Source organism: Oreochromis aureus, linkage group 4, assembly GCF_013358895.1.
Source record: "Oreochromis aureus strain Israel breed Guangdong linkage group 4, ZZ_aureus, whole genome shotgun sequence".
NCBI classification, from domain to species: Eukaryota; Metazoa; Chordata; class Actinopteri; order Cichliformes; family Cichlidae; genus Oreochromis; species Oreochromis aureus.
Window position 1 is genome coordinate 4,694,919 of NC_052945.1, and position 15,967 is coordinate 4,710,885.

General features: G+C 41.9%; 1 pseudogene; it reads right to left on the bottom strand.

Moving 5' to 3' along the window:
* Positions 1-148: 148 nt before the first annotated feature.
* On the bottom strand, positions 149-14,255 carry LOC116314284 (annotated as a pseudogene).
* Positions 14,256-15,967: the final 1,712 nt, after the last annotated feature.

The window sequence follows — 15,967 nt, forward strand, 5'->3', positions numbered from 1 at the left end:
TTTAAAATCAAACCTACTTTGTCTCATGTTTGCTCCGACTCATTTCAATCACAAGGTCTCAGTTTTTATTCCATATGCATCAATAAATATTAATAACGGTAATACACCATTTGTATTAATGGACTTTTTTTTAAGATGAAGGATTTTATTACAATTGAGGCAACAAACATTCACTAACACAACACAAACACATGCAAGCAAATACAGAAGATAACTGCCTCGCTTAAAGTTTAAAGTCACTGTGTGTATGACGTGTGTGTTTGGACTGTGGGAGGAAGCCAAAGACAGAATTTTTATTTGTCAGTTACTAAAATATCAGTTGCTGCCAGGATGATGCTGCTCGTTTTGCAACATCCAGACCAACGTTATCATGGCGGTACTGCTCTGTAACTGAGCACCACTCCCTCTTTTTATCTCTGAATTTGTTCTCCACCAACTTTAGGTCTTCATCTGCCAATTAAGTCTTCTTTTCTTCATACATAAATTATACCCACAGTGGCTTTAAATGGAAAAAACACACATTTGATTAAGAATATGTTGTAAATGAGCTCAAATGACTTTCAAAGTCTCAGCGTTCGATATTAACCGACGCTACTCTCCGCTATCTTTTGCCTGAAAATGAGAAGAACAAGAAGTCATTAGCGCTTATTACAGTGTGTTTAAGGTACATTAGCTTTGGCTGATTCGCTCACCTTGCTCGTGTCTCGACTCTTCACTTTCATCTTGTTGATCTGAGACTCTGCGATGTCGGCTCGCTCTTCGGCCTCCTCCAGCTCATGCTGCACCTTCCTCAACTTAGTCAGGTAAGTGTTGGCTTGCTCTTCCTGTTAACAACCAAAAAAAATAACTAAATGAAATTCTCCAAATTCTCCAAACATCTAACAACAACATGTTTGACAGAAACAACACTCACAGCTTCTTCAGCCTGCCTCTTGTACGCTTTCACCTTCAGCTGGAGTTTGTCTACCAGCTCCTGCAGCCTCATCGTGCTCTTCTTGTCCTCCTCGGACTAGAAAAGAAACGGTCTCCATTTTTTTGTAACATTTGTAAAAACCTTGCACTGTGAAAGTGAACGGGGTTTTTCTACCTGATAGGTGAGCTCCTTAATCCTGCGCTCAAGTTTGCGCACACCTTTCACAGACTCTGAGCCGTGTCTTTGTTCCGCTTCGAGCTCGTTCTCGAGTTCTCGCACCTGGAAGGGCGAAAATGTTTGGTCATCAGTCTCGTGTGTTTTTGAGCAGCACCCTCCTGTTCCTAAAGCCGATAAAAGACTTTATTTGGTCAGATTACCCTGGCTTCCAGCTTTTGGAGTTGCTTCTTTCCGCCTTTCATGGCCAGGTTCTCGGCCTCATCGAGGCGCTGCTGCAGGTCTTTGACAGTCGCCTCCAGGTTCTTCTTCATCCTCTCTAGATGAGCGCTGGTGTCCTGCTCTTTCTTCAACTCCTCCGCCATCATGGCCACCTGAAAAAAGGAATAAAACGGCTAGCATGCTGCTGCATCTTTTAGGCTTACACTGAGAAAAATCGACTTACATCAGTGATGGCTTTCTTGGCTTTCTCCTCAGCGTTCCTGGCTGCTTGGACACTATCATCCATCTCACTCTGAATCTGAGACAGATCCGCCTCCAGCTTCTTCCGACTGTTGAGCAGGCTGGTGTTCTGCAGGTGAGGATTTGAATTAAAATAAGAGGGACAAATAATGACAATGGTTTCCAAATGAGTCGTGATACCTTCACAGGACATTAAAACCATTTAAAACAGATGTCGTTTCAGAGACAAAGTGGATGCTAACTGGATGAATTTACCACCTGTAGAGCTACGACTGCTGCAATCTGGGAAACTTCTGAGAAAATTAAAAATCTGGTTTGAAAAAGTTGCCAAATATATTTTTATTAGTTCAACTAAATCTACTGAAAACTTATAAGTAAGAACAAACAAAGTACTTCTAGAATACTTTTGGGGTTTGTACCCATTACTGACAGACACTGACACAGATTTTCGTCACCAAATTTATGACCTGACAAGCTATTGATTAGCTAGATAAATTATCTGCAGGTTGCAGGTTTCACTGATCTCACCTCAGGGAGAGCAGCCTGATCATTTAATATCATTTAATCTTCATTTAGCCTGCAGGACTCCAGTTCCTGGCCTGACCCCCAACATATTTCCCAACCCTACCACCAACTCATGGTCAATAACTGTCTGTTGTGGTCTTGCCGTCTATTGCTAATAAAAAAAATGTGCACATGTAAAATTGGTGGATCTGAACCTGTGAGTGTAGCAGCTGCACTCTCTCGCTGGCATCCAGCAGCTCCTGCTCCGCTAGCTTGCGGCTCCTCTCGGTCTGCTCCAGAGCCGCTCGGATCTCCTCCATCTCAGCCTGCACGAGGTTGCTCCTGCGCTCCGACATGGCCACCTGCTCTTTCATGTCATCGGTGTTTCTCAGGGCGTCATCGAGTTGAATCTGGACCTCCTAAACAGAAATGTTATAAATGGAAGCATGTTTTCACTGTGAGGTAATAACAAACTCTTCTCGCTGTGTACACACAGCCCACCTTGAGCTGAACTTGAATGTTCCTCAGCTGTTTCTGGGCCTCGGCTGCCTGCCTGTTAGCGTGGCTCAGCTGGACCTCCATCTCGTTCAGGTCTCCCTCCATCTTCTTCTTCACTCTGAGGGCATCGTTCCTGCTCCGGACCTCGGCATCCAGATTGCTTTGCATTGTGTCGATGATTCTTTGGCTGTTCTTCTTCAGCTGTTCGATCTCCTCGTCCCTCTCAGCTAGCTTCTTGTCCACCTCAGACTTCACCTGGTTTAGCTCCAGCTGGACTCGAAGGATCTTGGATTCCTCGTGCTCCAGTGAGCCCTGAACAAGGACATGCAGTAATAATACCCAGAGACAGTAGAGTTTGTTTAAATACATATGATGTCATATTGTTCTTCTACTTACTTCTGCCTCCTCCAGAGCCGTCTGAGCCTCTAACTTCTCCTGCTCAGCCTGTTTCTTTGATTTCTCGAGCTCGTGGATGGTTTTCCCCATCTCTCCCAGCTGCTCCGTGAGATCCATGATTTCCTCTGCAGTGAGAAGGAAATCATGATAATGATCGACATTTTGCTGCATTATTAGAGATTTTTATAAAAAGAGGGACCTTGACATACGTTGCAGATTTTTATTTTCCCGTTTGAGTGTCTCCACTTGTTCCAGGCATTCCTCAAAGGCATTCTTCATCTTGAAGTTCTCCGTGCCCAAAGAGCGAGCATCTTTTAGAGCTGACTCCAGCTCTGCTTGACCCTCCTCGTATTTCTGCTTCCACTCAGCAACAACCTTTACAATAAAAGGCTCATATATCAGTAAATGGTTTCAGATAAATATATCACTTTATTGTCAAAACATGATGCTGCTTGCATATGGACACTCAACAAGACATCAGGTATAATACAATCTTTATCCCTCCTTTGGGTCTTTGACACCAGATATGCTCTATAATGCTGCTACACAACTGAGCAGTGTTAGCAGATTGCTGACAAATATAGTTGTGACCTGAACTGAAGTCAGTACTTTAATTATCCTGCGAGTTTTGTCTCGTAAATATCTGCGTAAAAAGAGGTTTGAGAGTGTTAGCATTGTTAAAGTAATTCTCACCTGTTCCACTCCACCTTCCTCCTGCGGGATATTCTTCCTACTGAACCTCTTAACGAATGCATCAGTCACATCAGCATGCAATTTTAGGACATCTCATGAAAACCAAACCTTGTCAAAGTTTCTCTGCTTCTTGTCCAAAGCGGCAGCAGCAGCATTAGACCTCTCCACATCCATCATTAGGTCCTCCACCTCTCCCTGCAGCCGCTGCTTTGTCTTCTCGAGAGAGGAGCACTTGGAGTTAACAGCCTCCACAGCTTCTTCTGCATCCTGCAGACGGAGGGCTAACTTCTTCCTGTAGAAGAACGTCGGGTCATCATTAGCACAACATTCAAAGACTCTCCAGGTTTTGAAGTGAAATGAAGATTGTTCTTACTTTGCCTCCTCGAGCTCTTCGGTTCGTTGGATGGCGTCTGTCTCGTATTTGGTTCTCCATTGAGCCACCTCGCTGTTCGCCTTGGACAGACAGCGGTGCAGCTCGGCTTTGGCCTCCTGTTCCTCCTCGTACTGCTCTCTTAGCAGCTCGCAGTCATGATGTGATGACTGCAAACTGTGAGCTAAGGCGTTTTTAGCCTGGGCAGAATGAAAGCGCCACCATAAGCACGTTAAACTGCCAAACATTCAAGCTTGTGTGTTTCGTCACAGCTTACCTTCACCTTCTCCTCGTGAAGCCGTTTCAGCTCCTCGATCTGCTGAATAAAGGCTTGCTTACCGCGGGTTAACTGTGACATCAGGGATTCCTTTTCCTCCAGCTGCCGAGACATCTCAGCTGGATGGGAGAAGTTAAGAGAATTAAAGCAGGTGCATCTGTGACTTTATTTGACTTCCAGCTTGTTTACTTTACTCCTTACCGTTTTCTGTCTGAAGCCGAGCTTTCTGGCTCGAAAAGTCGTTAATGAGCCTCAGATGCTCCTCCTCTTTGGTTTTCACCTCGTTCAGTTGATCTTCAAGTGATCGGCACATTTTCTCTAAATTGATCTTCAAATTTAAGAAGGCAAAAACACAAACCCTTGTAATGTTTTTACATTGAAGTGAGCGTAAAATTAAAACAAGTTTAATGGCCAACCTTTGCTTTGGCCACTGATTCCATATTGCTTGACGTGTCATCCAACTCCAGCCTTAACTCACTCTTCTCCTTCTCCAGCTTCTGCCGGACTCTCTGCATGTTATCCAGCTGTTCTCCCATTTCGGCCACACTGTCTGCGTGTTTCTTGCGCAGAGCAGCAGAGGTAGCATCGTGCTGCAGCATGCATTCCTCCAGCTCTCTGCGAAGTTTGAGGAACTCAGCTTCCCGCTTCTTGTTCATCTCCACCTGAGCGGCGGAGGCTCCTCCGGCCTCCTCCAGCCTCTCGCTGATCTCCTCGAGTTCCCTGGACAGATCAGACCTCTGCTTCTCCACTTTGGCTCGAGCCGAACGCTCGGCCTCGATTTCCTCCTCCAGCTCCTCAATTCGGGCCTGCGTTGCAAATGTGATTCAGGAATTTTATTTGTTATTTAAAAATGGTTGCACCATTTAAATTGCAAGACTTAAGTGCATGTGTGGTATTTATTAACCTGGGACGCATGAGACAGCCAGTTCACGTGGCCTAGAGTTTGGTTGTGGGAAAAATACCTGACCCACTTTTCTTAAGACCAAAAGTTCAGAAAAGTGGGTCAGAGCAACTTCTACCTCCTTTTTCGCCAGCTTGGTTCTTTTCCCAAAGCTCATGTGAAGCCAGTACTTCTTGTTGCTTTTGTTAAAACCAACTCACATTTTGCCAGTTTTGATAATCAAACATTACACAGAAGAAACTGAAGTCATGTCTTTGTCAGAAGTTTTGGGATATGGCCCCTCCTGTAGCCACTGACGTCAGTCTTGTGGAGCCTTCTTTATTTATTCGCTTGCAGAGGTTTAAACCTGACTTATTTTCATCTTCTGCCTTCCTGCCTATTTTATTTACAATCTATGACCTCAGTAAACACTTTCCTGATTATTTTAAGTTTCAATCACTAGTTTTAGGTATAATCGAACACAAGACGTTAATTTTGTAAACTATGGTCCCAGTTAGTGTCACTATCAGGATGCAATGTCCAGTGATGCTACAGCCAGTGTCCATCTTTTGTGTACAGGCTATAGGCGCTCCAGTCTAAGGAAATGTTATTGGCCATAATGTTTTGGACATCACTGGAAATCAGTTGAGTGCTATTGTTGAAAACCGCTACAAGGAAAAGCACACAATCAGCTTCATATTAGTGACGTCACAGCTCAGATAATTCAAAACAATTCTCACATGGAGCTCTTTGAGTTTCTTCTGCAGCTGGCCACCAAGTGCTTGTTCGTCTTCTATCCTTGACTGCAGTTGTGACAACTCAAAGTCTTTCCTGTAAAAAGAAGCAAAAATTGTTTGCTCATTTTTGAAGCCTGAAGGGTTGAAGGGAAGCCTGTGTCACTGAGTGAATGGGTTAAATGCAGAGAGGAATTTCCCCAAGGGGATCAATAAAGTATAAAGTATAGTAAGTATGAAATATGTTACTCTGAGGGAGCTGTCATTGTTTCAAGTTGACCACGTTCAAGGATAAAAAGTGGTCCAACCCAGTACTAGCAAGCAACCTAATAAAGTAACCAGTGCCCAGTGCCATATAAATGAATATATAACACACATTAAATAGTGCAACAAGCTGTAAGCAGTGAGATTAAAGAGCTGGTTTGAAGAATGTGTTTGCATAAAGCTGCCTGTGTACAAACTTTATCATCTCCACCAGCTCTGGTCCTTCTGTTCTCTTATGTTTGGGAGCATGAATGTCAAACAGAAGACAAAACAGTGAGCTGGGAGATGATAAAACTGCACAGAGGGAAACTACAGATTCTAGCGATAATTCTTTGTGGGTTTGTGACTCGGAGCCACTCCATTCACGGCTAACACCTTTCCTGGCTTCAACACTTTATTTGCTCATAAACTGTTAACTGTATCTTACAAACTCAGTTTCCTATATGTATAAAGAAAATAACATTTTTAAGCACTCTTTTCACCACCAAAACATTCAGCCCTTACTTTTTCAGCTTTTCTTCCAGCTGTTGCTTGTCGTTCTCCAGATCCATGATTGACTCCTGAGCAAGTTTCAGGTCAGCCTCCAGCTTCCTCTTGGCTCTTTCCAGATCCATACGGACCTTCTTCTCTTGCTCCAGTGAACCTTCCAGCTAAAGATAAAGCCATCTTACACATCTTAACAACAGCTGTACACTTCAGTACTTCTGCATGCAGGGTAACTCACATCATCGACCTGCTGCTCCAGTTTGGTCTTGGCTTTGGTAAGCACGTTTACTTTGTCTTCCTCTGACTGCAGGTCGTCCAGTGTTTGCTGATGAGCCTCCTGCAGGGCTTTCGTCTCTTTGGACAGTTTGGTGATGTTTTCATCTTGGCTCATGATTTCTTCTACTAGGTTTTTTACCTACAGCGATGATTAAGAAGGAAGATATAACAATTCTCCTCTACTGAGATGATACAGCAGTTGATTGGAGACTCACCTTGTTTTCTACTGCATGTTTTTCCTTCTCCACTTTAGCTAAGGTCAACTCCAAGTCGTCGATGTCCTTCTTCAGTTCAGAGCACTCGTCTTCGAGCTTCCTCTTCTTGGCGGTCAGCTCAGCGTTGATCTCCTCCTCATCTTCAAGTCTCTCGGTCACCTCCTTCAGTTTGGCTTCCAGTTGGATCTTGCTTTTGATGAGTCCTTCGCACCTCTCCTCTGCATCCAGTAGGTTGTCAGCCTCCTGATATCAAGATTGTGGGCTAACATTATTTCTCAAAAGTCACAGCACCTACGTGGACAATAAGTGGTTCTTAACTTACGGCCTGGACTTGAAGCAAGAGATCGTTCTTCTCTTGTACGATGGAGACCATTTTCTCTTCCAGCTCCCTCCGACGGGTTTCTGATTTGGACAGATCTTCCTTGAGTTTTCCAAAGTCCACCTTCATTTGGGCCATTTCCTTCTCAGCCTCAGCACTCTTCAGAAGAGGTTTCAGCTTAAAGTACAGCTTCATCCATGGCCAGTGTTTTACATTCATGAAGGAACGGAAGTTATACTGGATGGTGTAGATTGCGTCCCTGTCAAAGTAGAAATTTCATTTCATTTAAGATGCAGGTTTAGTGGTGATGGATCTATAAAAGCAAGCAGGGCCTGTTGGCACAGCCTATAAGAGTTTTTCTATGATTTCCTCTTTCTCTGTTTTTAGTCCACCACACATGAATGCAGTATGCATCTTTACTTTCTGGCCATCATCTTCTGATACTCTAGTCGGACGAGGTATCCGCGACACAGAGCCTGAGTGGACATCACAACCTGCGCCAGTCGCTCATCTCTCATCTCCTCTAAGGCGCCGAGCAGGCCGGCTTTAAAAAACACCTGAAATGAAAGGTCATTACCACTCTCACTTCTCATTGCTCTTCTTTACCATTTAACCCTTGTTATATGTTAACAACTATAAACCTTAGTGTGTCCAAACTTGTACTGTGTGTGATCCACGTCGATTGAGCCAAGGAGCTTCTCTGCAGCTTTTTTGTTATCTATGAATTGTCCCTCTGGAACTGCGCTCGCATTAAGAATCCTGTACCTGTCGGAGAAATGATAAATCTGAGTATAAAACCAAAAGTTATGAAATATTCAAAAGCTTTGAGTGTTTACCTCTGTTTGAAGTCACCATAGAGGATTCTGCTGGGAAAGCCTTTCCTGCAGATCCGGATGCCTTCCAGCACGCCGTTGCATCGTAACTGGTGGATAACGAGGCCGTTCTCCATGACGCCTATTATTGAAGGCAGTAATTATTTTAGTTGCATTACTGTGGTTATATAAATGTCAAAATAAGTGGATTATTAAAAACTACCTGGTGTTTTGGTCTCGTTTGGTATCAAGCAGCGCACAAAGTGAGGGTGAGTGGTTCTCAGATTGGTCATAAGCTTCCCAAGATTCTCCTGGAGGAAAAGCAACACATGTAGAAGTTTTGTTCTAATAGTTTTGACTTCTTTTTAAACTCAGGAATACTTTTTTGTTATGTTCATGACTAGCAGTTGCTTAGCAATATTCAAGATTACCCATAAAAAAAGGTTTCCAGGATGCACTGCAAGGTTTAATTTGTTAACCTTGAGCAAATCTGGGGCTAGCATTTAAAATATAGACGAAGGAAACTACACCACAAGCTTAATCCCCCCAAAGAATTTGTGAAGAAAACAACAGGTTTTGGTGTTACCATTTATTTTTTTAATATACTATTAAAAAGATGCAATCTTTACTTATTTAAACTGATTTCCAGGATGATTTCTAATTGATGCACACCCTAGAAACCACTGGTAAATTTCTATGTTACCCTAAACAAAGCCGACACTGTCTGGAAAGATGCCCCCTTCTTCTTGGATCCCTTTTTGGCTCCTCCTGCAGTTGTCTCTGCATCAATGACACAGTTTAAAACGTAACACGACCATATCATGTTAATAAACATGCTAGTGGAAAACATGAAGAAAAAAAAGGCATACTTACCATCTGATCCAGAGTAGTGGGCGTACAGCATGGCCAGTAATTTGACTGATGACTTCTGGTAAAGTTGCACCACCGACTCATTGAGCGGGTCTTTGTTCTTCTCGAGCCACCCGGTGATGTTGTAGTCCACGGTGCCGGCGTAGTGCACCAACGTGAAGTGGGCTTCAGGCTTCCCTTTGACTGGTTTGGGCTTCAAGAAGCAGTTGTTCTTGCCAAGATGTTGGTCATAGAGTTTGTTCTTGAAAGATGTGTCTGTCGATTTTGGGAACATGCACTCTTCCTCAAGGATGGAGAAGATGCCCATCGGCTTGGAAACCAAAAATTCTTGTTAATAACATCCTCGCCTTTAAAGCATTAAGTTTGATGTTTCTTATATTTAAAATCATACTGTATATAATACCTTTTCAATCAGCTCAATGCAGGCTGCCAGGTCCATACCAAAGTCAATGAACTCCCAGTCAATCCCTTCTTTTTTGTATTCTTCTTGTTCCAGCACAAACATGTGATGGTTGAAAAACTGTTGCAGCTTCTCGTTGGTAAAGTTAATGCAGAGCTGCTCCATGCTGTTGTGCTAAACACATAAAAGATTTTATTCAAGTAAATACACACATTTCTGTGAGGTTCTGAGGAATGTACAGATATATTTTAAACACCCACATCAAAGATCTCGAAGCCGGCGATATCGAGAACTCCAATGAAATGTTGTCTGGATTGCTTCGTATCCAGCTGCTGGTTGATTTTTGCGACCATCCAAAAAAACATCTTCTCATAGACTGATTTTGCAAGGGCGCCAATAGAGTTGTACACCTGGAAAGATGGTGAATTATCTTTATCCAGTGCTGCACAAAAGACATCTATGTAGTTCTTTGTATGATGTGACCTTGAGTGTCATTTTAAAGACTAAGCTGAGGATGCAGCATAACGAGATTGATAGATAGCCTCGCATCTTGGCCTCATTTCTGTATTATTGTTGTACAGACTGCATGCATCATGTTTGATGTCCTACCCAAGTTAGTTGGTTCAGCGTCACACTTCAGAATCTCAGAGTGTGTAGGCTCCTTATGCTACAGTCACTCCAGGGAAAACAATGGAGGGGGGCCATGAACTGCTCATCAGCACATATTGATCACAAAGTGCTGCCAATCTGACTGCGTTTACAATTCAGACAGCATTTCTAAACATTCGCCAATCTGTTAAATGTCATTCAGTCAGTCTGAGTTAGATTGCTGTTGTTTGGACACAGGTTGCTTCCCTACAGGCAACTTGTGCAATTGCAACCTCTGGATGCCAAGACACTGAGGATGTTGGCAAAACAATTGTTTGGCAAATTCAGAAAAAAGGAAATCAATCACCGTAGCAACCGCTGATTTTTTACATAGTTGCAAAGAGGTTTCCATCTTGTTTTTACTCTGGTGTGACTGAGCTGTTATCAGGATGAAACGCTTTTAGATTCTGACCTTACCTGCTGAACATTTTGCCCTTTGGTGACGTACTCATTTCCAACCTTCACTCTGGGATAGCAGAGGCTTTTCAGCAGATCTGCCGAGTTCAAGCCCATCAGATACGCTGCTTTATCAGCCACTGCAGTGAAAACAGAAGAATATAGATATGTGACCTCATTCATAGCTCTTTCTTTTGTTTATTTGTTTGTATCGCCCTCACCTTCAGTGCCCTCTGGCTCAGCCTGCTCCTCCCGCTGTTTCTGCTTGAACTTCATGTTCCCATAATGCATCACAGCACCGGTGAGCTTATAGATGGATGCTTTCTCTTCAGAGGAGAAGCCCAGAACATCAAAAGCTTCCTGTGTTTTTTAAAAAAAGAGGCCAAGTCAGATTTGTATCAACTGTAACTCAGCTCAGCGAGCTCTGAGTCCACTCACATCTGTAGCCATTAGCTCTTCGGCGTCATTGATGCTTTTCACACTGATTTCTCCCTGACTGATGAAGGCAAAGTCGTAGGGGTTGGTGGTGATGAGGAGTAGATCTGAAGGGAAAGAAATGAGGTTTATGCAAATGAGCATTGAGATCATCAAATAAGTTCAAAAACAATTCATCAGCTCACCTATCAGTTGAGGCTTCTTGTTGCAAGTAAGCTGATAAAAGATGTGGTAGCTTCTCTCAGCCCGCAGCTGAAATGTCACCCTCGACTTCTCCAGCAGATCTTTCAGAAAGAAAAAACATTTTACTCTTTGTGGAAAGATAATTTACCTCATTCTTTATCCAAACTTAGTGAGTATAAACCTACACGTCTCAATATCTGCAGATGCCAGTTTACCAGTCGCACCAAAGTGGATTCGGATGAATTTACCCTGTTCAACACAAAAAAGGGGCATCTCATTTCTCACAACCATCTGGGAAATGAAATCAAAGTGTAAAGTCCCTGAGGCTCACTCACAAAGCGAGATGAGTTGTCATTCCTCACAGTCTTAGCATTCCCAAAAGCTTCCAGCAGAGGGTTGGCCTGGATGATCTGATCCTCCAGAGTCCCCTGATGAAGAGCAGACCGTAAATCTGATGCCCGCTGCACTCCGAAACACTGACTGACTGACCGCTGATGAGCTTACCTTCATTTTGTTATTTGCCTCCTTTTTCTTGTCTGAAGACACTGCAATTGTTGCAAAGTACTGAATGACACGCTTGGTGTTAACAGTCTTTCCTGCACCGGATTCTCCACTGAGGAACAAAAAAAACGAAAAAGCCATTTCACCTAGGAGTCATTCTTTGATGTGAAGTCCTCGTGAATAGAAACAGTCTCTGTTAAACTTACGTGATTAGTATAGACTGATTTTCACGGTCTGAGGGCAGAAGAAATGGAAGTTAGAACTACATGTAAGAAATGTAAGAAAAATATAAGAAACATTCCTTTTGCAGAGACGTTTCTGCTTTGGCACCTGTGAGCATGAACTGATAGGCGTTGTCAGACAAGGCGAAGATGTGAGGGGGGACTTCCATCCTCTTCTTTCCCCTGTAGGCCTGGACCACCTCTGGGTTGTAGACTGGCAGCCATTTGTAAGGGTTCACAGTCACACAGAAGAGTCCAGAGTAGGTCTGCGTGGGAAACACGGGAACAGGCTTTCAGGTTTTTGATTACAACATCAGGTGGCTCATTGCAGCTGCATAAGTAATTTAGCCTTCAAATCTGCATCAGAGCAAAAGTTATATTGACCATATGTGGAACATTAGTCTGCTTCATAAAAACAGACTATTTCATTAATTTGGTTTTGGATTTTTCTTTCCTTTCTTCTGCGGCTGAAAATTGAGCAAATACAGAAGTGCCCAAAACTGCAGTTCCTCTAATCTCCACACGAGGCAGACTCAAGTCCCCACAGACTGTCATGTCAACATGCCAAACTTCACAAGATTTAAAGTATGTTTAAAATATGTTTCCCGCTTTAAAAGATTTTTTATCTTTTTATTCTTTTTGTGTTTTATTTGTTTTCATATCTCATCCATTTAGATGTTGATAAAGCTTAAAGTTAGGCCTGCAACTGCTTTGATTGACAGGTATGCCGACACAGGAAGCCGTTAGCTATCAACTAGGCCTCCTAATGAGTGAATGAATGGGAGAATGTGGAGAATGTGTCTGAGTTTTTAAAAGGTCTAGCAAGTTTGTGCTGCATGTATATATAATTCTAGCATTTTCTTACTATGTTACTGAATGCCAGTTCACAGGTATCTGTGTGTGAGGTGCATCTATTCAGAAATAGATTGTGAAACTTATTTCTCATTCTCAATTGTAGCACAAGTACCAAATTAGTCATACTGTATGAAAACTGATAATTTCACACTTTAGGTTTTTATAGTACAGATTAAGTATAATATATTTTTTAACATAAAGAAACATCTCAAATTGAATTTTAGCTGGTTTTTAACATTATGGATCCACTCTAATAAAGTAAAGTATATTCCTAGTTATAAAATTAAAACTTGTAGGATTTTTTACAAAAGTCATTCATAAAAAAATGACAGTAACTCCTAGTTTAAGTTTGCATTTTTACTTATTTAACTTATGTAGCCCAGAGTGAAGTTATCTGTTTCTAAACAATCACACTGCAGCTTCTGAATAATCTGAAAATCTGGTTTCCCATTTTTAACGCCTCGCTGTTTTAATTAACTCTGCATGCGGCTTCATATTTTATGTTTGACTTACGTAGATCATCCAAGCTGCATATCTCTCCTTGAGGTTGTACAGCACAGCAGGCTCATGGAGGTGTGTCATCATCACCATGTCCTCAATCTTATCAAACTTTGGGGGGTTCATGGGAAACACTTGGTCCTCCCTGACAGCTAAAGTCTGGAAAAAAGATGAATATTGGAATATGATGCCCAAAGTTAAGGGGAAAAAAGGTCTTTCAGAGGCCAAATGCCTGCAGGATAATTACTGCCTTTACACATTTTAATAATATGGAATCACATTTTCATTCAAATTATTACTTTTGTGGAAACTGAAGCAGCATTTAGGGCTTCAGGCAAGATTAAATGTCTCAGTTGAAAGCCAGAATAATAAAGTTCAGGAGGTTCTTTATTGCAGATTTTATGACAGCTGTATAAAATCATTCTAAAATATTAGAAAGAATAATGTTCTTGTGAGACATCTCATATACAGAAAGCTCTTTTTTTCCCAGGCTGTGTTCAGTTATCATCAAAAGCAGTTTATTAGAGCAACACTTCAGTCCACCCACTCTGTCATCCGCCGTCTTCACACTGACTTTGCCGTCTGCCCTTTCCTGGATCTCAGCCTTGACATACATCTCTTTCTCATCGTTCACAAAGCACGCCGTCTTGCTGTCAAACGGCCGTGTCTGAGCCTCCGTCCTCTCCTTCTCAGACTTGCGCAGGTACTGGGCAGCCACCCCAAAAATTGCCATTTCCCCATCGGTGCTCATTTTCTCCTAAATCAAAGATTTAAAAAACCACCAATCATCTCTTGAATTAAAAATTATGTCAACATAACACTTAAAAAATGCATCCTGAACATTATCATACTCACCCACTTTGCTGCACAACTACAGGAACAGAAACACTGAACAGTTTGTTTGTGATCAGGTCCAAACACAAAGTGTCTCAGCTTTTGCAAAACTCCAGCGCAGAAGCTGTTAAATGGGATCGTTACCCTGCGGTTTTTACCAGTGGCACTGTCCCTTTTTATATCACACCATTGTCCTTGGTGTGAAGCCTTCTTCCTTTACATGGGCATGCACCGATAGAGTTACACAAACCTGCGAATGGATCATGGATTAAGCACAAGGTGCAAGCTACAGTTATATTTAGATCCAGACACCTTAAAATGTCCCAAATGGAGAACAGTACACCGTGACAAATAGAATATTTAATGTAAATTGTAAGATTTGCAATACATTTGCAATACATGAAAACACAAAATTTTGGCATATTTAACTAGTTATTAGCATCTTATAAGATGATAATGTGTGAAGGTAGCAAAGTAAAAGAAAAGTGGACTAACCAATTAAACAGTTGAGTAAAAAATAACATGATGGAACAGAAATAAAACACAAGTGGATTTACGTTTATTTACACAAATTGTAGTTCTGGTTTTATATCAGATCAAAGAGAGAGCGCTTAGGGACTGAAGCTCCGCCCACCCACCCACTTTGTTACCATGAGACAGCCAGTCAGAGGAAAATTGTCTGAAAGGGAGAGGAGATAAATCAGCTAAAAAAAAAGAATGAATAAGACAAAGAAGGATTTTTTGAACCATGAAAATGTAAATCATGCAAAGTAGAAAATTCCTAGAATAGTAATATGGAGGTATGAATGAACATACCAGGTCCAAAAACAAGTAATTCGGTCTAAACTTTGACCTTTTTATCCTCTTTTTGTTTACAAGAAAAGTTATTTGTAAAGTCACCATTTATAAATATTAGTATTATTTAAACTGGGAAGGCCATAGGAGTATTCTCTTGAGTGCCTTAATTACGATACAATAAAACCATAAAATGAAAAAAACATACATAAAACCAATACAAAGCTATTCAATGAACTTGTGAATACTGAAAAAAGACACTTGATTTTAGAGAAAATCTGCCAGAAAAGCCATTTGAAGTCATGTCATCACTGGCCAGTATTTATGCCATGTTGTAATTGTTGTTTTGGGACACTGTAATGGTTATATGCTTACTTGTGTTTTCAGGCATTTCCTGGCTACACTGCACTGCAATCCAAAGAGTAAACTCTTTTGGTCAAGCCTTCTTCTGTTTAATGCTTCCAAATAAACAATCATAAACACAAATTTTCATCCAAATCCTGCATAATAAAAAAAGCTCAACCCCTACATTACAGAGGTGACGTGAAGTTGCAGGTTATTTATACTATCTCCATGAGAAATAAGCTCAATGTGTCCCCTGATTAGCCAGCATGTTTTAGGGGTTTTAAATGGCTATTTTGGTGGATAAAGCAGACGGCGATGATTAATGTCCGGACACGAGCAGGCAGACAACCTTAAAAGTGGATTTGAAGAGGATTGATTATATTCCTTTTAGAGGATTATTGCAGGCAGCTGGTGAGGAAATAAAGGCCATCAAAGCCTGAGTGGGATACTGTTGTTTTAACAATGAGCCGTGGCAGCGCTCCAAAATAAACAGTCCGGTGCGAGAAGTGCATTGTTGCTCATGTGAGAGGATGCTCGGTGATCTTCAGCGTGGACGAGAGCTGCTGCCAGTTGTTTGTGGCTAACGTTTCAGGAGGAGCTTTTGCTAAAGGTTATAAAATCAAAAGCAAGGTGAAGTAAGGGACAGGATTTTAACCTCGTGTCTGGTTTCACTTTGATTGCAGTTCTCTTTGAACTGTCTCTCTGTGACGTTC